Here is a 25,957-nt window from a genome sequence, read left to right on the forward strand (position 1 = left end):
GGGTTTTATGAATGGTAAATTAGTAATGGTTTTAATTTAAAATCTCCGCTTGCGTTACCACCTAGTAGAAGGGTTAAGCGATCTTTTGCAGCTTTAAATCCTGGTGCCCGTTTCTCTTCACGGGATAGAAATGTTCGTTTCGGCATTCTTTTCCAAAACAAGCCTGTTTCATCAACATTAAAAACCAATTCTGGAGGATAGTTTCCTTCTTCAATTATTTTTTTTTTAATATCGCTGGAAATTCAGCCGCCGCTTTTGTATCACCACTTGCTGCTTCTCCTGTAATCTTTATGTTGTGAAGGTTATTTCGATGTTTAAATCTATTAAACCATCTTCGACTAGCAACGAAAGTTTCACTTTTGTCAATTGTCTCAGCCTGAATGTAATAAAAAATTCTTCTAGCTTTTTCCATTATGATAGATTGGCTTAATGGCATATTGCGGTCAATTTCGTCGTCAATCCATATAAACAGTCGTTTTTCCATTTCCTCTATGATATTATTTCTAGAACGGGTAATTTTAGTTGCAGAGCTTGACGTAGTTGCAGTTGCCGATGACAGTATTTTTTCTTTATTCTTCATGATGGTCCTTATTGTTGAAGTTGGCAAATTCAATGAAGCACTAATTAGAGTTTGACGTTCACCAGAATCTAATCTTCTAATCACTTCCATTTTAGTTTTGAGTGAAATGCTTTTTCTGGTTGCTTTCTTTTCTTTTTCATTATCACCCATAGTAAAGAACTAAAGATCAAAATATTTGACACTGTAATATAGTATTAAATATGTAAATTAATACTTACAATAATGTCAACAAATGTTTTCAATAATAAAAATATGTCTGTACAATACCGCACCAAACAAGAAATACAAGTACACTCTTTCGGATATGTATTTGAAACCTATCGCTGCATAATATTTCGGGGAATCCCCTTATGCTGCGAGCGATTTCGTGGAATCCCCGGGTTGAAATAAAAGAGCGCTAAACCGAAACAGCGTTAAGCGGGGTCTTACTGTGTATATATATATATATATATATATATATATATATATATATATATTTTATTTTTTATTTTTTCTTTTCTTTCCCTGTACAACGTTGCCATTGCTCGCTTTGAAATCGTAGAGTTTGTTAATCAAATTCGTAAAAGTTTTACAAAATATGAAATCGATAATGAAACAAATTTCAAATCTGGGCTTTCAGATGTCCATATTCGCAGTAGGATTACGTCATTCAAACTGGATGGCCCTAGGTCTCGTTGTTTTATCACAATGCGAAAAACATACTTATATTTATGCAGATTCTTCATTATTTAGTTTCTTCAAATATAATGCAGGTCTCTAACATTTGGTGGCAACAGTTTGAAAAGTGAAACGGACATTTATAGTTATCCAACGCAAAATCGCAAAGCGAAAACAATAGTTCTTCAGGGACAAAGCCCCTATGGGCTAATTGTCTCCAGCGCGCGAGACTGTATATCGGAAATTCTAAAGATAGGCTCATTTTAAAAATTATTTTGCGATAGTGCCGTTGAATTGAATTTTATGGTTAAGTGCGAAGAATATGATATTTAATAAATAAAGGTAACACACAAAACGTTAAAAAAAAACGGCTGTGTGGCCGTAATGTAAAATCTGAATTTTTTATTACAGTCTCTCTTTCTTACGGAATTAAAAATCTGATGTGTACACCATGACTTCCTTGTATTGGAATATTAAATTATACGCATTTTTTCTTGCATTTCATTTAAACTTATTGGATTGAATTAAATCTACTTCGCCGACAGCGCATAAACCACAATAGAATAAATGCATTCTTTAAAATTAACTCTAGTATTTGTTTACCATAGCGACACTCTGGCGCTAGGTTCACTTAACAGTATTAATAATTATATAACAGTTAACTTATATAATAATTTTATAACGGAAACTAAGTTAACTGTTATATAATCCAATAATTATATAACAGTTAACTCATATATTTCGTTCATATTATAACTCATAATGCACAAAATTTATATCATTTAAAGAATAGAATTATCTAATCGTTGCCACATGTTCTATTCAAATACTATAATAAAGCTAGAATGATGTATAAAAGAAATTAAGCAAAAAAAAAAAAAAAAAAAAGAAATAGTTTTTCACAGACGATTGAGTGTTTCTCATTTAATTAATTCAGTTCTCACTTCGCGAGAAGGCAAAAATACATAAAAACTCAAAATATCTATATTAAAAATTACGAAGTAAATTTTAAACGCTTATTTCCTCGAAAAATTCCAGAAAGGATTAAGCATGATTTAAATAATAAATGAAGGCGTTATCTTTGTTGTTGCGAAGCTAAGTTTCTCTAGATTGGCAACAAATCCACTAGTCTCCTGTTTCAAATGTAAACATCAAATGGTCGCCATTAAAAAAAGCTTAGCGGCAATTAAATAACTTTAAAATTGCTGATAATTCTAAAAATATTGCACACAGATTTACTAAAGGCATAAAATCCTTAACCGGAAGATAAAAACAACATAATTCAATTATTTTTAAAGCAAAAAATGTACAATTTACAAACATATAAGAGTAAAGAAACTGAGATTACTGAGCCGGGTAACATAGTGGATATATATATAAATATACGTTTGGTGCGGCCGATTGCACCAAAATACGAGGTGCACATCTAAATGTTATAGCAGTCCTATATACAAGATTTCAACGTTCTGAGGCTACTCGTTTTTGAGTTATGCGAGATACGTACGTACGCATGCACGTACGTACATACGTTCGTACAGACGCGACGAAAAATTCTCTTCAGAATTAATTTTAAAGCAGTTTTATAATTTTTTTGAAGGAAAAGAGTATTTTATTCTGTCCTCACGTACAGATATCGCGCAAAAACATCGTTAAATTGCATTCGATAGCGGTCAAAATGGATATTTTCGTTGAAATATGCTGCCTGAAACTTTTCGCGATTACAATACTTCCTTTTTACTTCGTACAAGGAAGTAAAAAGGGCTTGCAAAAAATTCTTACACAGTATTTTATTATTAATACTCTAACATGTTTTACTTCATCAGAAGCATTTAAGCCTTATACATTGACGAGAGAATATAGCCTCTGAACATAAACAACGTGTTCCAAAATTGTATTTCTAGAACTTTTTTTTGTTTTTCACTCCAGTCTGATAAAGGAAATGGCAATTTGTTATCATTATATTCCTAAAATATTTTCTAAATTTATTAGTTCTTGAGAATAAATAACGCTAAGTGCGGTGATTTTAATGAACTAAACAATTACATTCTGCTTGACATCATCCTTTTTAACGGAGCTTTTACCTTATAAAACTATTTGAAAATCTGTAGCATCAATAACGTTTAACTTTTTAAATTACAATTTATTGTTTTTAGATAAGATAAATGTAAACGATTTCGTAAAAGGAAAACAGAATTTCCAAGTAAGAGTGATTATTACTCCTGATTTTATTTCTAGGAATCAGGCAAACAAAAATATTTATGGGAAAAAAGATGTTTTTTTTAATTATAAATCTGAAAGCTTTTAGATTTTACATTACGCCCTAAGGTGCGCTTTTTTAAAGTTTTGTGTGTCACCGTTATTTATTAAATAAATTTTCTTCGCACTTAAACCATAAATTCAACAACAATAACGCAAAATAATTTTAAAATGAGCATATCTTTAGAATTTCCGATACACAGTCTCGCGCGCTGGAGATGAAAGTGCTCCCCCCTCTCCCTATAGTGTTGCCATTGCTCGCTTTGAAATCGTTCAGTTATTAATCAAAAATTCGTTAAAGTGTTGTAAAATATGAAATCGATAATAAAATGAATTTTAAATCCCAAATTAGGGCTTCTAGATGCCCATATTCGAGGGAGGATTACGTTATTCAAAATTAGATGGCTCTAGGTACCGTTGTTTGAAGACAGAGCGAGAAACATACACACATTTATGTAAATTCTTTATTATATAATTTATTTAAATGTAACGCAGGGTGATAATATTTGGTGCCAAAAATTTGAAAAGTCAAACGAACATTTAAAGTTTTCGACGCAAAATGCCAAACGAAATTAATAGCCCTTCTGGGCTAACGCCCTTTGGGCTCAAAAAAAAAAAAAAAAAAAAAAAACCAGATTTTTATATTACGTCCAGAGGGGCGTTTTTTAACGTTTTGTGTGTTACCTTTATTCTTTATTAAATATCATGTTCTTACTTAAACCATAAAAATCTGTTCAATAGCAGTATCACAAAATGTTTTAAAGAGCATATTGTTGGAATTTCCGATAGACAGTCTCGTGCGCTGGAATTTTTTTTTTTTTTTTTTTTTTTTTTGTAATAGTTTTCAGTTATGTGATTATAGTTTAGATTTCTATCATAAATTATTTGAGATAGACCGAGTTCTTCTCTTAAAAAATTAACTTTTCTCAAATGCGAATTAAATGAAAAAAAAAATCATCTGAATTGTAAAGAGCGATTAACGATTTTCAAGAAGTAAAGCTGGGATATTACAGCCACAAACACTTGTATGAATATAATAAACATGATCTTAATGCAAATTTTTGCAGAAAATTTCGCTGAATAAAATTTGTTTAAAGACATATATCATTAATTTCATGTTCAATAGACTAGCCTGTTCAAATTCATCGAATTTCTAAACCTAATTTACGTAGAAGGAAAGATTTATTTGCAGAAGTAAAAAGATAATAAAAATAATATCTATCTGTAGTTTAGAACAGTGTTTCTCTACTAGATTTACTCCAAAGACCGGTAAAATATTTCGGTACGTTCTAGCGGACCGGTAAGTTTAATAATTCGACCCATTGGCACAATTTTTGGACACATAGCTGAATATTTCACGGACGGCAAATATTTTTTTGCGGACCGGCGGTTGAGAAACATTGGTTTAGAACACATTTTGTGTCTTGTGCTAATTAACATACGATGTCATTCTTTTTTTTCCTTTTGTAGTATGAAGTATATTAGCAACTGGGTGCGTAATCTAGAGGTCCAGGTTCGAGTCCCGGCGACGGCAGTGGCGGGAGACATCTGTCACCGGGCGCAGCAACGAGGGAGCGCCAAATTGATGTTACCGAATTTTAAAATGAAATGTTTTCCATTCTTGCACACAGAAATGGGCGCAAAATCTTCAGTTGTCCCCGAGCGCTCAAAACCTTAGCTACGTCTCCGGGAGAGGGCACTGCTCATTTTTCATGTCTCCTTCAAAAATCCCAAGAACTCTACACCGTTATGCAGCGAATATACCTAAAAATTAAAAAATGCAATTTGAAATTACAGGTGCCTGTTATGCGCGGGAATATGGTATGTATTCCTGGTAAAAAGGGAGTAAAACAAATATGTACACTGGGAAAAAAAAAGAGACAGTTCTAAAGCTCCCATTTCTATCTAATATATATCATAAGTCGCACTTTCGAGACATGAAAAATACAGTTTGAATTTCGTCAATAGGCCCAGTAGAATGGGAGATTTAGAATTGTCCTTGTATTTTTATTTATTTATTTATTTGCGCAGTGTACAAAGGGACCAAAATAAGCAAATTTTATAATAGAATACGCTCGCGGAAATCGCGCGCTAAGGTGGTACAGGACTCTTTTTAATCGGTAGATAGAGCATTTTGCTGGCGTAAATCCTGAACTCCATGCGCATATCGAGCCAGTTTACCTTACAATATCCTCAATGAAGGCATCTCTCCCCTTGGACAAGTGCGCTTTACCATATTTATAACCTAACCTGTAGAGACATTAGGCATTTCTTGGAAGCCGGAGAGATAAAAAATGAGCAATCGCCTTCGCCGGGAATCGAACCAGGACCTCTGGAATACCGGCCCAGCGTGTAGAACCACTACACCACGAAGGCAAGCTAGGAAGCTGGGAGAAATACCTTATACACTCCCTTTTTAAGGGCGACTGGGGTTTTTGGAGGGCCCAATCGCCAAATCCTGGGTGTGGAGAATCCTCATCCAACACCCTTTTAGTTCCGGCGCCACTGTAGAAACATTAGGCATTTTTGGAAGCAGGCAAGATGAAAAATGAGCAATGCCTTCGCCGGGAATCGAACCACAGACGTCTGGAATACCGGCCCAGCGTGCAGAACCACTACACCACGAAGGCACGCTAGGAAGGCGGGAGAAATACCTTATAAATGTAAAATTTTCATTTGAAGTTCAATATGGGGTTTTTTTTCCATACCTCACACCATTCGATTTCTATCACTCCCAAAAATGCTGACTTCATTTTTACCTACAAATATCATAGGGTTTTACTTACATAGAAGCTTATGTTAACTCAATGTGAAAAGCTTCACTTGTAAGACAATAACAAACTTGTAAGACCTATCCCAGATCCTATTATAATGACAATAAGTTATCGCTCCAGCTTGAATTCAAATGACAGAAATTTTTTTAAGGTTTCTTAAAAAGGTCTTTTTTAAAGTTTTTTTTTTTTTTTTTTTTTTTTTAAGGCAATAACGTTTTTATTGAACTGTTGAAATTAACAGGAGGCACTGCTTGTGTACAGATGAAACTCTACCACCTCCGGTACTTAAAATAACATAGAACTGAGCGTTTAAATTCAAGTAAAGAAGGCTGATACTACACACAAAATAGTTTACTTAAGTAAATAACGGCGCGCTTTTTCAAAAGTCGGCTAGCAAAATATCTAAAGCCGGATTAAATTCTGGCAGAGCTGGCGATAATATGTAACTGTAAGCGAGCTCTAATTCTGAAACATTCAAAACATCAACTTAAATAATCATCAAGTTTCATTTTGATAAAGATTAATAGTAAAATTTCAAATCATAACCGGTTAATTTTACCATAAAATCCTACAATTTGACTGAATACGAAGAACCTTGAAGGTTTTCAAAACATCTTAACGAAGTGTAAATTTGCCTTTCAATTCGCTTCAACGAGAAATGGTTATTTCAAGTTATTTGGTCATGAAAATTATTTTTTCTTAAAATAGGCCCAACGGTTTCTTAATTAGCGGATTTTCTAAATATTCGTTCAGTTTAACTGCTATCGTTTTAAAAGATTACTAATATTATTTTTAATGATCCAGCTTCCACGGCTATTGAAATGCCTTGGACGCTTTGTTCGCAATTTATTTTTTTAAAAAAAATTTCTGCTGTATTTCGAAGTAAATATTTTGAATTAGTAGATTTCATGCACGCTTACTTTACACTTATTTTTCTCTTCAATTTTCCACGATTATAAAAAGCAAGTTGTATATTTTCTCTCGTCAAAAAAATATCTCAGAATTTTTTCGACGCATTTTAACAAAGAAAAACTAGAACCTTATATTTTCAAAAGTTTAAAATTCTTCCAGCTGTTTTACAAGAAAAGCCTATCAGAACTGGTTCTTTCTCATACCTATTACCGTATTGTTCCAAGACATTTTTAACTTTAATTTTCCAACGATAAAATAAATAAAATAAACAAAATACTTAAATACACAAAATAACTAATTCCTTTATTAGTTTTATTTAATTTCATCCTTTATTAGTTTTATCAATTTCATCGTAAAAGATTTAATACAGTATTACCTACAAAAAACATTTTTTTAAATAATAGTTGAATTTTTAATTACTAAATGTCCTGTACCCACTTACCTTTCTCTTTTTTTACTTAAAAGGGCTATTGGTCTCGAAAAGAGATTTTGCGTCGTTTCTATTTATTTCGAGTCTGTTCCCGTTCGCAAACGTGACATTCTTATTTCATATTTAATCTATCTATTATTCATGAACAAACTAAACTGTTTAAGAGAAATATTATTTTCCTCCCTTTTTAATCCGACTTATTTAAAAAAATAAGCATATTTCGTTCATGATATATATAATAAAAAACATTCAGTACTTTTATAGAATTACTTTCCACACCTTGTCATTTTTTAAATATAGAGAAGATACATAACGTCCCCATGTTATCCATGGACATCTCGATCGATAATTCCTACTGTTAAAAAATATTAACTTTAAAATAGTCCATCTGGGCAATCATTAAAATCTGAACTTTTTTTTTATTTTTTTTTTTACTTACTCTATTCAAACGCGCTTATTCCTACAGATAAACACATTTTTAGCCCAAAGGGCGTTAGCCAAGAAGGGTTGTTAGTTTCGTTTTTATATTTTGCGTTTATTCACTATAAACGGCGAATCACTTTTTATATTGTTCCCACCAAATATTAGAGCCCTGTATTATATTTAAAGAAATTAAATAGTGAAGAATCTGCATAAATGTATGCTTGTTTCTCGCATTGTGATAAAACAACGGTACGTAGTGCCATCCAATTTTGAATAACGCACGTCTCCATCCGAATATAGGCAACTGGAAGCCCAAATTGGGAATCTGGAATTTGCTTTATTATCTGTTTCATATTTTGTAAAACATTTATGAGTTTTTTGATTAAGAAACTCAACGATTTCAAAGCGAGAATTGGCAACAACAACAAAACAAAACAAAAAAAAAAAAAAAAAAAAACACTCCAGCACACGAGACTGTGTTTTGGAAATTCTAAAAATATGCTGATTTTAAAATTATTTTGGATATTGCTGTTGAACTGAATTTTATGGTTTAAGTGCGAAGAACACGATATTTAATAAATAAAGGCAACACACAAAATGTTAAAAAAACGCCCCTTAAATTACTTAAAAGTTGCATCTGCATGTGTGGAAGAGTGAATCATGAGAAAAGAAGTGAAATATTTGTTTATATTTGGTGAAAAATCGTCCACTGCAGCAACTATGCTTTAAATGAGAAGAGTGAAAACGCGAAAAATTATCACTATGATTGTATCGTTGACAGTTGTACCGCTGGGTAGGCCCAGGTTTAGATTTGTATTTAATAATGCGGACCCATAGTCCTCGAAAAAATCATAAGACTATGGGTCCGCATTATTAAATACAAATCTAAACCTGGGCCTACCCAGTGTTATAACTGTCAACGATACAATCATACACAGCGAGCGTGTCATAATACACCTCGCTGTGTTCAGGCGCGGCAGGAATCATATGGTACTATAGTGTCTGTTCTTTGTAAGATGTGCTGAAAATCACAGATCCCATCTCTGCTCTTTTAAGGGCACCCAAAATTATAATGCAAAGTGTATCCTATGCCTGGGACCGCACCTAGCATCCTCTATCTCTTGCCCACGCAGACCAGGAAATCTAAATAGTAACGATAACCACAATGAAGAAATAAAAAAATATTAAATATTCTGAAATGGAAAATATTCAAAGCAATGCTACCTCAGAAAACTCTCAAAAAAGTTATGACAGGTCACGTGATACTGCTAACCAATCTGAAAACACTAACTCATATGCAACTGAAGTTTAAAATAAAATAAATCCCATCAAAAATTCCAATTCTAATGCCAAAAAGGAACAATCCCGAGAAAAAATATAAATAACAGGCATGAACGTACAGGGGAAAACCTAGACAAATTCATAGCTTTCATGGCTTCAATATATGATCTTTATGATGACTTCTGTAATGCTAAATTTGTCACTGACAAAATGACTGTAGGATTTGAAGCACTCAAGATCTACAAAAATATCAATAATGACTAATACAAACAATTTCCAAAATTATTCAAATTTTATTAGACTAAACTACACCAAGATAATTTTCTACAATTGTGATGGTTTACTAAGGCAGCATTTACAAAATACTAAATTTTTGTTTGAAAACAACCTAGATATGATGTTACTCAATGAAACATCTCAAGCCCAATAAAAAATTCAAAGTTGCAAATTATGGAGTCTATAGAAATGATAAAATGCACAAAAGTGGAGGAGGTACAGCTATCATTGTAAAAAATTCTGTCAAACATACTGAATATCTTCTGCCAAATTTTTCTACAATAGAAGCTTGTGCCTGCCTAATCTAAAGCAATAATTATACTCCATATCTAATTGTTTCAGTGCACAAACCACCTCAAAAAATTATCAATACTGCCGAAATTGACTATATCTCCAACTTGGGATACCCTATCATCATTGCAGGTGATCTAAATTGCAAACACCCAGCATGGCACTCCAGACTTACTAACAGTAATGGAGTTAGATTGTATAATTATATGCAAAACTCTCCTATCAATATTCTAGCTACCACAGAGCCAACACACATTTCGGCTAATAATAACCACATCTCTTATGTTATAGACATACTTATTACCTGCAATATCCCTCAAATTCCAGACCTTATCAATATCACAGACCTGGACTCTGATCATAATCCCATTATGTTCATTTTGAATAATATTAAGCATTATATGCCCCCACAGCCTACTCAAGTAAACTCGACTGACTTTAAATATACTAGTTTAATATCTTATACAACAATATCTCTGCTGCAGCTAAAATGACTACTCCAGACTTAATAGAAGAAGCAACTACTAAATTTAACAATAAAATTCTGGATGCCATCAATAAAGCAACTAGAAATTCATCCAAAAAAGACTACTCCCTTCCTATCAATATTGTAGAAGAAATTAGAAACAAGAACAGATTAAGGAAGATCTGGCAGAGAACTAGAGACCAGAGAGATCATAATAATTATAAAAGATGTGACTACGCAGTCAAAAAATTATGCTTTGAATTTAAAAAAGACAGCTGGAACGACTCTGTAGAAAACTTATCTCATACAGATCATTCTATCTTTGAATTTAAAAAAGACAGCTGGAACGACTCTGTAGAAAACTTATCTCATACAGATCATTCTATTTGAAAATTAGCCAGAAAACTAAGAAATACCAACCAGAAAATTGGACCTATTGAGAACAACAACACAGTTATTTATCATCCTGTAGATATTGCCAATGAATTTGCAGATGTCTATGAAGAACAATTCAAAAATAACTTTTCGCATCCGGAAGACAACAACATTAAAGAACAAGTTCATAACTTTATTAATTCCAATAGGAGCACAGCTAATCCTCCTAACACTCCCTCTGAAGTATTCTATCTGATTAAGCATTTAAATCCTAAAAAAGCCAGCGGTTATGACAAAATTTCAAATACTGCCATACAGAATCTTCCTAAAAAAGCTATGATCTTTCTTGTCAACTTATTCAATGACAGCCTGAGGAATAATTACATCCCTAATGTCTGGAAAATTGCTACTATTATTGTCATTAAAAAACCTAGAAAGGACAAAAAATTAACCACAAGTTACACCATTTTCTCTTTTACCTACTATTTCCAAATTATTTGAAAAAATCATTCAAAAAAGATTGCAACAATATGCTCAAGATAATAGCATAATTTCTCCTTATCAGTTTGGCTTCAGGAAAAATTACTCCACCACTCACCAAGTCTCCCGCATCGTTGAAAAGATCGGTGAAGCCTTTAATAAAAAGGAAACAGTAGCTGCTCTTTTCCTCGATGTGGAAAAAGCATTTGACAAAGTTTGGCATACTGGCCTTATATTCAAACTTATTACCTACAATTTCCCTCCTGCTCTAATCATCATTATCTTCAATTATCTGCAAAACAGATACTTCCAAGTTAGAATCAACTCTGACTACTCAAACAAAAGAAAAATTAATGCTGGCGTCCCTCAGGGAGCAAATTTGGCTCCTTATCTCTACATTATTTATATAAATGATTTCCCAAATTATCCAGGTACTGAGTTAGCTCAGTATGCTGATAGTACTGCTATCTTTTCTACATCCATCAACCTTACCTATGCTCAACACAAATTGCAAAATGCTGTTAATAATATCCAAGATTGACTCCAAAAATGGAAGATTAAAATTAATTCACAGGAAAGTACTAATATCATCTTCAAACGCACTAATAGAAGACCTGTATGCGATCATCTGTACATTAATAATCAACCGGTCAATACAGATAACTCAGTCAAATATCTTGGCATTAACCTAGATTCCAAACTTAATTTTAAAATTCATCCACAAGCTACCAAAGCCAAAACTATGCAAGCTTTTTATGAGTGTATATTCAATAATCAATAGACACTCGAAACTGAGCATAAATACAAAAAAAATTATCTATTTACAACTCATAAGTCCTGTAATGCTTTACGGTTCGCCAGTGGGCAGCAGCAGCACGCACGAACAGAAAGCCTCTGCAAACATTGCAAAATAAAATCATAAGAACCATGCTGGGTGCTCCGTGGTTCGTAAGAAATGAAGTCCTACATAGACATATGAAAATTAACACAACTAACGAAGAAATACTAAAGACCGTCTATAAATTCTACAATAAAATCGAAAATCATCCCTCAAATCTCGTCAAAAACATGGGCAATTACGATTACATTATAGAACAGCCGTACAAAAGACCAAGGACAATTCATCACAATGTTCGTTGGTAACATATGTATATACTCATCATCGTATTTTATTATTTTATTATTCAGTATTTACTCAAGATTTTTGCTATACTTCAATTCTTTTGAACCTTGAATGAACTTTTATTGAAGGAATTACCTTATTTATCTGCAACTGTATTGGCCGATTAGCAGCTACACCTCTATACTCAAGTTATATTTTTCTTTAATCATCATGCATCAGCATCATCATACTGATATTTTTCTAAGTTTACTGATAATGTTAGAATACAATTCTATTCATCAGATTTGTAAATAGTCTATTATTTATTTTAATATAAAGCAAAATATGTCATCTTGAGCATCTCTCGACTCTGCCAATCAACATCACGGAAATAGCACACGTGACCAGCACCTCTGACTTACGTTAGTAAATTGAAATTACATCCCTGGCATAGATGTCACTCTTGTAATCAACATCTCGAATTAACACTGTGATTCAGGAATCTATTTTACTACTTACATGCATCCTTATGAGACAAGCACCAATACATTTCTAAGGCCTTTAATGGATAATATAACAGGTCAAGTAATGTACTTTTATTAGTACAAAACTTGAAGTATAACGTTATGACCTGACCTGACCTGAAAGGTCAGATCCCACTCCAACATTCAGAATAATCAATTCGGCTTTCGTCAAGGACATTCAACAACTAATTCTCAATTTTAGCAGAAAAAAATTGCAGAAGCTTTTAATAATAAATCTTGTTTCGTTGCCTGCTTCCTGGACATCGCATTTGACAAAATTTGGCCTAATTTGACAAAATTTGGCCTCTACAAAATCATCTAAATTAAAAGCGACATTAATAAAGCATGTAGAATCATTAGGATTTTTTGGAAGCCAGAGAGATGAAAAATTAACAACCGCCTTCGCCGGGAATCGAACCACGGACCTCTGGAATACCGGCCCAACGTGCAGAACCACTACACCCGAAGAATGCTAGGAAAGTGGGAGAAATACATTATATACTCCCCTTTTTGAAAGGGTGACTAGGGTTTTAGGGGACCTAGTCGCCAAATCCTGGGTGTGGAGAATCTTCATCCACAACCCTTTTAATTTGGGTGTCAATTGTAGAGTCATTAGGTTAATTAGAAGCAGAAAAGATGAAAAATATGCAACCGCCTTCACTTGGAATCGAACCACGGACCTCTGGAATACCGGCCCAGCGTACTACCATTACACCACGAAGGCACGCTAGGGAAGTGGGAGAAATACCTTATAAGCATTTCTGAATAAATTAATGTCCCAATATTCCGCTTTTCGTTCCCATCATTGTAATAAATTGTATTTTTATTTTTCCAAAGAGGCGATTTGCCCAGAAGGACTATTAATTTCGTTTCAGCATTCTACGTTGGCTCACTATAAATGTCGGTTCACTTTTTAAATTGTTGCCGCCGAATATTAGAGCCCCGTTGTGTTATATTTAATGAAGAGTCTGCATGAATGTTATGTACAGTGGATGGACAAAAATATGGAAACACCTTGTGAAATGCACGTTTGAAAAGATAGATTGATTTTAATAAAATATGTAGGTGGCGCTGGCATTTTTTACTACTGACGCCACCTATACAACTTCGTAAATGTGGTAAACAGTTCAGTTGTTGTCGGAGTACAGTTATGTGAGGTTGTCATTGCATTATGTCAGAGTTAAGAGACTTCGAACGTGGGCAAAGTGTTGGAGCACGTATGGTAGGTGCTTCCGTAAGCAAGGTAGCCGAGGTGTTTAGTGTTTCAAGAGGTACTGTATCAAAGATTTATTCCGCATATTTGAAAAGCAGAAAAACATCATCTGCTAAATCACAGCGCGGACGAAAGTGTGTCCTGAGTGATCGTGACAGACGATCATTAAGGGCAATTGTGACGAAAAATAAGAAGACCACAGCTGCAAAAGTTACTGCTGAAATGAATGTTGTGTTATTAAACCCTGTGAGTACCAAAACAATTAGAAGGGAGCTTCATAAACAGGGAATTGCTGGCCGTGCTGCAATTGAGAAGCCACTCATCAGTGATGCTAATGCCCGTAACAGGAAAAGGTGGTGTTTAAGTCATAAAGCCTGGACTACAGAGCAGTGGAAGCGAGTAATATGGTCTGACGAGTCTTCTTTCACATTGTTTCCCACTTCTGGCCGAGTTTACGTCTGAAGAACGCCATCTCAAGCCTATAATACAGACTGCTTGTTGCCAAGAGTGAAACATGGCAGGGGTTCTGTTATGGTTTGGGCAGCCATATCGTGGTTCTCTGCTAGCCCCATGATAACTGTGTCAGAGCACATGACTGCCAAGACTTATGTGAACATTTTGGCCGATCAAGTTCATCCCATGGTACAAACTTTGTTCCCCGATGGTGATGGTGTCTTCCAAGATGACAAAGCCCCTGTTCACACAGCTCACATTGTCCAGGACTGGTTTTCTGAGCACGAGGATGAGTTGTCCCATCTCCCCTGGCCACCACAGTCACCAGACCTGAATATTATCGAACCTTTGTGGTCTACATTGGAACGGAAAGTGCGTTCTCGTTATCCACCGCCAACATCGTTATCTGAACTTGCCACCGTTTTGCAGGAAGAATGGTATAATATTCCCTTGGCAAACATACAGGAACTGTATTTATCCATTCCGAGAAGACTGCAAGCTGTTTTGGATGCCAACGGGTTTCCTACCTCATATTAAGCAAAGAAACATGTTTTTTTAAAGGTGTTTCCATATTTTTGTCCAACCCCTGTATGTTTCTCGCATTGTGATAAAACAACAATACCTAGAGTCATCAAACTTTGAATACTGAACATTTCCACCCAAATATGGGCATTTGGAAGCCGAAATTTAGAATTTGTTTAATTCTCGATTTTATATTTTGTAAAACTTTAACAAATTTTTTATTAACAAACTCCACAATTTCAAAGCGAACAACGGCAAGACTGTAAGGAAAAATCATTTTTATCTCCAGAGCGCGAGACTGTGTATTGGAAATTCTAAAGCTATGCCCCGTTTAACATTATTTTGCAATATTGCTGACGAACTGAATTTTATGGTTTAAATGCGAAGAACATGATATTTAATAAGTAAAGGTAACATACAAAATGTTAAAAAAGCGCCCCTTTGGGCGTAATGTAAAATCTGAATGCTTTCAAAATTTTTTTTATTTATATTTATTTGATTTTTTCCCTCACAATTATTATTTGAAAATAATGCTACTACTTAGTAATTTTCTTTCAAATAATAAACAAAAGCAAAAGATCAGATTTTCACTTTGAAGGTAGGCAGTTAAAAATACGACACAAATTTTGCAATCGACTTTTTTTACAACTTGCTAGAAAGAAACCTTCCTTATGGGTGATACTCGTAGGATAAAATAACACTCACTGTAAAAGTTAAATGATACTACCAGATAAAATGAATTTTAAACCATCAATTTACACTGTATTAAGACACACACTTCTTTAATAGCATATATAAGTAAAAGATATTTTTTTGCCCTTATAACACAGAAAAGAGACTTTTCTTCGCGATTTTTTAACCTTTTTCCAATTTGATTCTTTATAGTGAAAGCATATAAACCGTATCCCAAATGATCTAGTTTTCGAAATATTTCTGTTAATTCCCAACAAAAAGTGAATGGTTAATTAAGTGTAATCGCCTTGAATGAGAAGAAATTAATACATTCCAATCAAACATTTTTTTAATGCAGTATTTTATCTGGTCTTTAAAAAATTCTGTATTAAAATGCTGCACAATTAGCTTTCTCTCACACAGAATTTCCCTTTGTTCGCTCTAAGCTTGATCTTTCGACCTGCGAGGAGAGGCCCACTAGCGGCCGAGCGGTAAAAGTTGCTGAACACTGGCAGTTCGGGCGAGGTTCGAATCCTCTAGCTGCATGCACGTTCTCGTGGTTTTCCGCACGTGTAATGTGTATACGAGCCAGTTTCCCTTAGAAAGACCTCCACAAAGGCATCCCTTTCCTTAGGCAGATAGCTCTAGTGTGCTTTACCGTAATCTCAATACATCAATCAAAATCAACACCCTGCGGGAAGAAAGACTTCTGTCTGTCTTAGGTTGAAGCATAAACAGAAAACTTGCTGCTTAATATGTTGTGCGACTTTTAAAAAGTTCATACATGGACGATTAAATAATTATAATTTCTGTCTAATCACTTATTTAAGTAAATTACTAATCGAACGTAATCAACTTTTAGCTAACAGTTTATAATTTAATATTTCAAAGACCTTAGCGGGGACAAAGAGCTCTTTACGTTCAAACATAAAGAAAAGGTTTGCTTGTTACGACATGAACCTTTAAAAAGTCTAAACGTAATTTAGTTATTAATTCTACAAACTGGAAAGGAACTAGATCGAAAGAAAACGCAGCCGATTTTTGTTTTATTCAGGGAGAATTGTTTATTTTTATTGCTTACAAATCTTGAGATATATCATATAAAGTCAAATAATTTCTTACATGGCTTTACCGCTTCTATCATGTTTAGCAACATTCAGTCATATAATCTTGAAAAGTCTTCAATTCTGCCAGTTCCTTAATACAATTCATTTCAAATTGTATTTAGCTCACCAGAGGCAAAGCGGAAAAATAGGTGAAAACAGGTAGTTCGAACAGGGTTCATATCCTAGCTGCATCGCAGTTTCGTCGTTTTCTTCACATTTTTGGCTTGGTTTATTTGATTACGGCATAGCACATTACCTCAGTAAGGGCAGTGATACTTTCCTGGAGAAATGTCTAAGGAAAACTGACTCATACCCACGTTATGTATGGGGGAAAAGACGATAACGCCGATGCAGCCAGCCCGTTCGCCCAAAATTGAGTCCAGGTCAAACTACCAGCGTTCAGCGACTTTACTGCTGTACTGCTATGACCCGTTTTTCTCAACTATAAAGTGGCCGGGAGCCAGGAAAGGGGTATTGTCGTGACTTGCGATGTGGCGAATTTTGGTACTTAGTTATTACTTTTGTAACAGACAGCGCCACCACTTTTTCAAGTCATTTCATCACACAGTTGCCATTCGCCAATGTAACAGCCAATTAAAAAATATTCAGAACTACCTTTCAAATTTGCATAATAAGATTTATTCTTATTAAATATTAATATATATATATATATATATATATATATATTTTGTCTGTTTTGCAAAATATTTATTTCTTGTGCTGTGTTTTATATTACGGATAAGAAAATTTTCAGTGTACGAAAATACAAGTGTGAATTTCTTTTATTAAATTAGCTGGTTTAAGTATTTCACTGAATTATTTGGTATTAATATAACTGAAAGTGAGCTCCTAAATGTGATGGATATAGATAATATCAAGAACTTTACGCATATAGTGAATGAAACACACCCAATTTTGTACTGCTATATTTACTTGTCAAAATCTATTTCAAACGATTTGTTGTAAGCACAGCATTAAAAAGTCTGATATGTAGACCACGACTTCCCTTGCGCGGAATATTAAATTATACGCACATTTTTTTTCTGCATTTCATTGAAACTTATTTCCTCTCTCATTAGAGATAGTTTTCTCTTTCAATTAATTCAATTCTCACTTTGCGACAAGACAAAAATACATAAAACCTCAAAATAGCTTTATTAAAAATTGCAAAATATAGAGACTTGAAACACCAAATACAATTAAAACAATTAAAAAAAAAACAATTTTTACAATTAAAATTATTGTTTCTACGCAAAAACAAGTAGTTATGCCAGCGACAAGAAGGCAGATTTTTCGGTGCACAAAACTTTTACTTTGGGTCCCACTTGGCAAAAAGACACTAAAAGTGCAGAAACTGAATTCACTATTTCGCTAAGTTTCAAATGCAAACAAATATGGCAGCTATAGTAAAAAAAAATTAGGCTTAGCCGCACTTAAAAAACTTTTAAATAGCTAATAATTCTACAACTATTGCATGCAGATTAACTAAAGGCATAAGAACTTTAACTGGGAGATAAGAACAACATAATTCAATCATTTTTAAAGCAAAACATGCACAATTTACCAATATATAAAAATTAATTTTAAAAAAAACTGAGCTCACGCAGCTGAGTTACAAAGTGGGTATATTTGCTTATTTATACACTTTTGGTGCAGCCGAATCCAACCAAAAAGGTAGGTGCACAACTACATGTTATATCATATACAAAATTTCAACGTTTTGAGTCTACTCGTTTTTGATTTATGCGAGCTACATACTTACATACGTACATCTAGACATCACAAAAAAATCTGTCCTGAATCCATTTTAAATCCTTTTTGCAAACCGTTTTGGGAAAAAGAGTCCTTTATTCTGTTCTTACCTACAGATGTCATGCAAAAACATCGTTCATTGTATCTGATAGCAGTTAATATATGGGTATTTTCATTGAAATATGATACCCGAAAATTTTCATGGCTGCGACACTTCTTACAAAAGTACAACTTACTTCGTTTGATTTACTTACAACTTACTTCGTTCACTGTCTGTCTCATTATTTACAACTTACTTCGTACAAGGAAGTAAAAAAGTGAGTTCTCAAATATCAGTAAATAATTAATTTTATTCCTTTTGTTCTTTCATATTATAATAGTTTATCATTTATCAGTACAAAAACTGAGGTAATTAAAAAATTAACTTTTTAGATATTTTTAGTATTTTTTCATTAACGTTATAAGGTATTTTCTCCCTCCTTTCTGCATGCCTTCGTGGTGTAACCGTAGCACACTCGGCGCGTATTCGAGAGGTGCAGGTTCAAGTTCCGGCGACTCCTTTGCACATTTTTCACAGCTCCTTTAAAATAACCTAATGACTCTACAGTGGCGCTCGAACTAAAATGTTGTGAACGATGATTCTTCACAACCAGGATTTAACGATCGGGTTTCCTAATTTCCATTTGCCCTTTAAAAGGGATAATGTATTTTCTCTCTCCTTCCAGTATGCCTTTGTGGTGTGACGGTTAGCACACTAGGCGCGTATTCGAGAGGTTCAGGTTCGAGTCCTGGCAAAAGGCATTGCTCATTTTCAAAAATACCTCTCGGCGTATTATAAAAAAATAACCTAATAGATTCTAAAACGTAATTAATGAAAATCATTTCAACCCAAAATACGATTTGCGTTAGTGAATTTTAGTTAAGAATAGTGGCTCCCCAACTATTCTGAATATTATTGGAATAATTTAAAGATTAAATCCGATAGTATCTTAAGATGGTTTTGCAATCAGAAAACAAACTCATATTGATTCATCCTTATTTTCTTTACAAATGCCGAATATCTGTTTGCAAGTCTAATCTGTTTTCAAATCAAATGCCGAATATCTGTTTTCTATTTGAACTTGATCAAATAGTGTGTTAGTGTTTAATTCAAAAGATAATATTATGCATTGATTAACATTTCCTCTAACTTCTTTTTAACTAAGGTTGCCTATGAGCAACCCCTTTAATTCTGACTCGCAGCTTTTATTTTTAGGTCAGGATATGAATGTAATGTTAAGGCCAGGATATGAACGTCGGAAGGTTAAGGATATGAACCTTTAAACAATAGGATTTCTTTTGAAGCACAGCGGCATGACAATGATCAATAATCTTAGCATCACTAAGAATAATTTTCTGGGTTCTCATACTGAAATTTTCCCAGAGTATTAAAAGTTGTAAATGAAAACGTAAGCATATTATAAAGGAAAATGTAGCCGAAAAATGCTGTGACTGCTATTTAACTCTAAAGAGGGGTTATCAAAGAGAAAATGAGAATTAATATTGATTAAAATTGCATTTTAGGTAATTATTACTGATTATAATAGACTGCAATGTTTGAATATGAATTCTTTGAATATTTTTTTAAAAAATTATGATTGCGAAAATAGAAAAATAGTTTCTTGGATTGATTCCTTTCTCACAGAAGCCAGATGAATTCTGTTTTACTTAATGAAAACTAAAATTTATTTGCATATTAATCTGTCCTCTGTGAGCACTTTATTTCAGTGATCTCTATTAATCTGCCATTTGTTTTTCTTAATTTAAATGCTTCAAGAATAATTAGAAAAGGACCTAATTCTCTTCTTGCCTTTAAATTCTTCATTTATAAAACTGCATTTTCAGCTATAATCATGTGAAATAATTCTCTAAATATAATTCAGTGCAGAAAAAATAAGATATATAAACAGCTTGCAAATGGGATCACCACTTAGATTCTGTTTTAGAAATATGATGAAGCTTACGAAAAATCTAGGAAGCGAAGTAATTCCGTACAATATTTTATAATTTTTTATCAATGATCAACCTGTAAATATAATTTATCGACATGCAAATATAATTTAATAATTTAATGTGTACGTATATGTTACCGTGAAACACCGAAATTGGAGGATATCGACTTTCACCGGAGAATGACAACATTTACCACATACATCGGTGAAAGATCGAATATTGCATTACATTCTTGTACATTCGGACCCTCACCGGTGTTATGTCGACAATCACAGATATGCTCTGGTGTAGGTCGAAAAGAGAGTTCATAAGAAGTCATAATAGTTTAAGTTGTTGCAATAAATAAGATTTGAGTCACATAATTTAGTAAGCTTTTTATTACTATTATTTTATTTTCTCATTTAGAACGCACTGTATAATTAAGTAAGTTTTTAACTTCTATTATTTTCCTTTCTCATTTTCAATGTACTGTGTGTTTTAAGTTCTTATTTTAAGTCTCAAGTGCTTTTTTTCGTGACTGAATTACGGAGAAGAAATATATTCTTATATGTTCAACATTCACCGGTGAAAGTCGACATTCTCCAGATTTCGGTATTTCACCATAACATATGTTCTACATGTAAATATTATAATATATATATGCATGTATATGTGAGGAGAAGGTTCATTAGCGTCTGAGTGGTAAAGCCGCTAAACAGTGATAGTTCGGTCCGGAGTTCGCATTCCAGTGAACGGAATGGCTGTATGGGCGTTTACGCTCCCCGGGCAAAGCGATTAGAAATACGATTTGTATGCGATTGAAATGCGATATTAATGTGCAAAATTGATATAATTTTGAATATTTGTTTCACCTGTTCATTCGTGCTTTCCCAGTGCTCGGGTACCTTGGCAAGGTCGGGGGGCTCCCTCTCCAAGGAGGGTCGAAAGCCTGAGCAAAAGTGCCTACTACTTACTGACTTGGTGTGAACCCCAGGGTACCAGGTCGGTCTACAGACCCAGTGCATCTTATTTAGTTAAGCGTTGAATAACTCTACCTACATCAAAATGAGTTCTAAAGACATTCTCAAAGAAGGACAGGCATATATTGCCACCTTAGAGACAATATTGACAAATTCTGGCATATTCTGGCATAAACAAGGCAGTAGCCGCTGATATTCGACATCAATTTCAATTGATGTTCAACCTTCTAACTGAACAGTGTGTCGAGATGGCACACATGGAAGGACAAATTCATCAAACGCCAAACATTAAAGACTCTTATGCGGACGTACTTAAACGTCCAGCTCGTGACCGATCCAAAACATGGAGAAAACCAGATAAACAACATGTCACTATTTTATACCCCACAAATGAAGGGGATAAACCAGACAACATCAGAAAGAAGCTCTTAAAAACTATTGATCCCACAAAGCTCCACATTGGAGTGAAAAGACTTAAAAATGAGGCAAAAGGTGGTCTCTTAATAGAGACCAATAAAGCGGAAGACATAGAGACGCTAGAAAATGAAATAAATACTGTACCAGAACTTAAAAAGGACCTACAAATTGTTCGTCCTACACGTAGGCTTCCTAAAATTATAATATATGATATTCCAAGGGACTTGACTAAGAAAGAACTTAAGGAAGCCATTTTAGCCCAAAACGAAGGCATCGATGGTGATGGCCTACAGGTTAAATTTCCTATCAAGCATAAGAACAGAAATCATTGGGTTTGTGAAACCTCACCGGAGGTTTTCAAACACTTACTAAGTTACGCAAACTGTGCGTTAATTGGGAACGTTTCAATTTAAGAGAATACATCAGACCAACGCAGTGTTTTAAATGCTGCCAATACCGACATATTTCTAAACAATGCCAAACAGAAGAGGCATGTGGACATTGTGGAGAAGTGGGACATTCCCACAAAAATTGTGACAATAACTACCAAAGATGTATTCATTGTGCAGAAAGAAATGCGAATAGTGATAAGCACCTTGACGAGCAGCACTCAAGTTTCTCAAAAGACTGTCCTAGCAGACAGCTAGAAATTGAAGATCTTCGAAGAAAAATCAATTATGGCTAGAGAACTTATTCAAAATATAAAAGCGTTGCAAATTAATTTAGCGAGATCACATGTCGCAACAGCACAACTAAAGACTTGTATCTTTGAATACGACTTGATTTTTATTCAAGAACCATACTGTATCAATGACAAGCCGTCTGGCTTTCCGACTCAAACATTTTTTCTCCAAATGACCACCCCAAAACAGCCACAGTGGTGGTTAACCCACGACTTACGGTTCTGAATACTTACGCTTCTTCTACTTTAAATGTTATTACATTAAAGATTGAACATAGGACAATAACCATTTTTAACTGTTATACTCAACCTATAACGGACTTAACAGATTTAACTACTCTGTTAAACTTAGCTGAACGTTACTTTGACGATCAACATGATCTTCTTCTCCTTGGCGACTTAAACGCGAAAAGTGTGCTCTGGGGCTCCCCCTTCAAGGATCCCAGAAAACGCACACTTAGAGAATTCTTAACAATGCATAGACTGGCTGTTGAAAACGATCCGGATGGTCCCCCCTACCTACAACTGCACAAGGGGAAAGAGCTGGATTGATATTACAGCTTCCAGATCAATCTCTTCCACGTCTTTCATTCATAATTGGAAAGTTATGGACTGTATCACTTTAAGTGATCATTGTTATATCTCTTTTGAAATTACGTATCAACATTCTAGCTCAACTCAAAGAGTCAAATATAAACTTACACAAATGGATTGGCTCTTACTGAAGGCAAAAATTGGTCACTTTTTTGGTTCAATGGAATCATACTTGCCTAAAGATACAGTTGATCTTAATCAACTTATAATTAAGTGGACTCAGAAAATACAGGAATACTGTGACTTGGCAACCCACGCCAAGGGAAAATATGTTAAAACTCAACACAAAGGTGTCCCTTGGTGGACCCCGGAACTCTCAATATTACGAAAAAGAATCCTCGCTTTGAGAAAGCGTTATCACAAATGTATTCATGATGACGAACTAAGGGCACACTATAAGCAAGTCTATGAAAAAGACCTTGCTCTCTATAAAAGAAAGCTTATGCAAGCCAAAAGAACAACCTGGAAAAGATATCTGGAGCGTCTAAGTCCTAGTTCACCCTTCGGGGTACACTATGACATTGCTAAGGGGACTATGCAATCCCCTCTACAATTAAAAGCGTTACTCAAACCAGATAAAACCAAGACTTCCACAATAGAAGAAACTATACGTTTCCTAATGGATTACCACTTTCCTAAAGATATAATCAGCGAAGACACGGAGTTTCATACGACAATTCGTAACAACTTAAGGAATCCATATAATTCAATAAATGATGTTCCGTTTACGATTCCAGAAGTGGAAAATGCTATCAAATCCCTCAATCCAGGCAAAGCACCTGGAATGGACAATATATCTAAAGAAATTATAGCTGAAGTTTTCTATGCTAACCCACAATTACAAGTAGCGTTACTTAATGAACTCTTCCGTCGAGGAATATTTCCTAACTGCTGGAAGACAGCGAAATTAGTATTATTCTCAAAAGAAGGAAAAAATGGTGAGCTTCCTGATGCTTACCGCCCTATTTGCTTGCTTAACGCATGGAGTAAAGTCTATGATAAATTAATCACTAACAGATTGACTTATTTCTTAGTATCGAATTCCAAATTAAGTGAACAACAATATGGCTTCACGGCGGGAAAATGCTCAGCAGATGCCATCAAGGACAACATAGTCTCACAAATAGAAGCAAACCGACGTAATGATAATTACACCAACGTTATCTCTTTGGATATCAAGAGTGCATTCAACAATATTTGGTGGCCGTTCCTACTACAGGAACTCCGCAATCTGGGATGTCCTCTAAATATTTATAAAGTTATTGAAAGTTTATTGGATAATAGACATATAATCTATGAAATAAATAATGTTCAATACTCCATAAAACAAGAAAAAGGATGTGTACAAGGATCCAACTCTGGACCACTATTCTGGAATATAGTAATGAATATAGCTTTAAAACTCGAATTTGAAGATGGAATCCACATCCAAGCTTATGCGGACGACGTTTCACTCCTAGTAACAGGATCTATGCATATGCAAATTCAAACCAAGGCAAAGTTGGCGCTTCAAAAACTATCAGAATGGGCACTCAAGTGCAAACTTCAATTCTCTCCCGAAAAGTCAAAGTCTATGTTTATAGCAATCAAAAAGCGTGGTGCAGCCTATTCAGCACCGACAATAAAGATGAACGATCATACCATTAAGCAACAAAAATCCATTCAATATCTTGGAATAGTCATAGATGAATGCCTTACCTGGCTACCTCATCTAGATTATATTAAATCTAAAGTTTGTAAAATAATGAACAATCTTCTTAGATTACTTGGGATGCCCAAACCAGTTCTGAAAGAACTTTATAAACGTGCAATAGAGCGTACCATAGTATACACATGTCCTGCCTGGTGGTACCCACCTACGGTAAAAATGCGAAACAAAACAAACTCTATACAACGCATAGCACTTCTTGCAATGACCAAAAGCTATAAGACTGCCCCTACTGCAGCTCTTCAAGTGATTGCTGGAATTATGCCGCTTGATCTTAAATTGGACATGGAAAGCATCATCCAACGTACCAAACGAGGATGGACTGACTTTAAATACGAGGACTTAGAACTTTCACGGGATCAGATTGAATTCCCAGTACCTAAATGGCATTCTCATCCAGCTCATATTCAAGTCTTCAGATGGGACAACAAGCCTCCAATCAATAAAGGTTTAGAAATTTATACGGACGGTTCAAAAAGTGAAGACGGCACTGGAGCTGGCTTCTGTTCCTTCATGAATGGAGTTTGTCACGATCAATTTATGTTTAAACTGGATAAGACTAGTACAGTATATCAAGCTGAAACTTTAGCATTAAAGTCGGCATTACTATGGTTAAAATCACACCCCAGTCCTGCGCATATATATTCGGATAGCCAGGCTGTTTTAAAGTCTATCCATAAATACAATATCTTTTATATATATAAACCAACATTATCGCCATAAAGAAATTACTGGCTTTTACAAAAGCAAAGCTTCATTGGATAAGAGGACACCAAGGCACTGCCGGCAATGAAAAAGCCGACGAGCTAGCCAAACAAGGGATTTACTTGAACACGTACCTAGACTGCAAGATCCCTATGAGTAATAGCATCAGGACGACAAACGTTCACACTTCTACCGAATGTTTCGGAGAAACGGCATTTCAGTGATTTTTTTTAAATCAAGTTATCACTAATCACGGAGCCTTTCCGATTTATATTAACAGATTCAAACTAAAGGAATCTACATGCAAGTGTCAATGTGGTAGTGAATCCGCAGATGCACTTCATATGATTATAGA

The 25,957-nt window shown here is 34.4% G+C and overlaps 1 protein-coding gene and 1 long non-coding RNA gene across 39 annotated transcripts in view; one reads left to right on the plus strand and one right to left on the minus strand.

The window, feature by feature from the left end:
* LOC146994913 (uncharacterized) overlaps positions 1 to 25,957 on the minus strand; it is a 691,669-nt gene that overhangs the window by 483,418 nt on the left and 182,294 nt on the right. Inside the window, exon 3 of one of the 33 annotated variants that reach the window (XR_015043340.1) lies at positions 17,930 to 18,132. The exons of the other annotated variants lie outside the window; for them this stretch is intronic. The gene's annotated coding sequence lies outside the window, so the exon portion shown is untranslated. Of the gene's footprint in view, positions 1 to 17,929; positions 18,133 to 25,957 lie in introns of those variants that run through there. 33 annotated transcript variants of the gene reach the window in all.
* The window catches only part of LOC146994914 (uncharacterized), a 260,019-nt gene that overhangs the window by 117,971 nt on the left and 116,091 nt on the right, over positions 1 to 25,957 (plus strand). The window lies entirely within an intron of this gene.

Source organism: Stegodyphus dumicola, chromosome 10 (assembly GCF_044657685.1).
Source record: "Stegodyphus dumicola isolate Sdum_Otavi_A_Nest chromosome 10, ASM4465768v1".
Lineage (NCBI taxonomy): Eukaryota > Metazoa > Arthropoda > Arachnida > Araneae > Eresidae > Stegodyphus > Stegodyphus dumicola.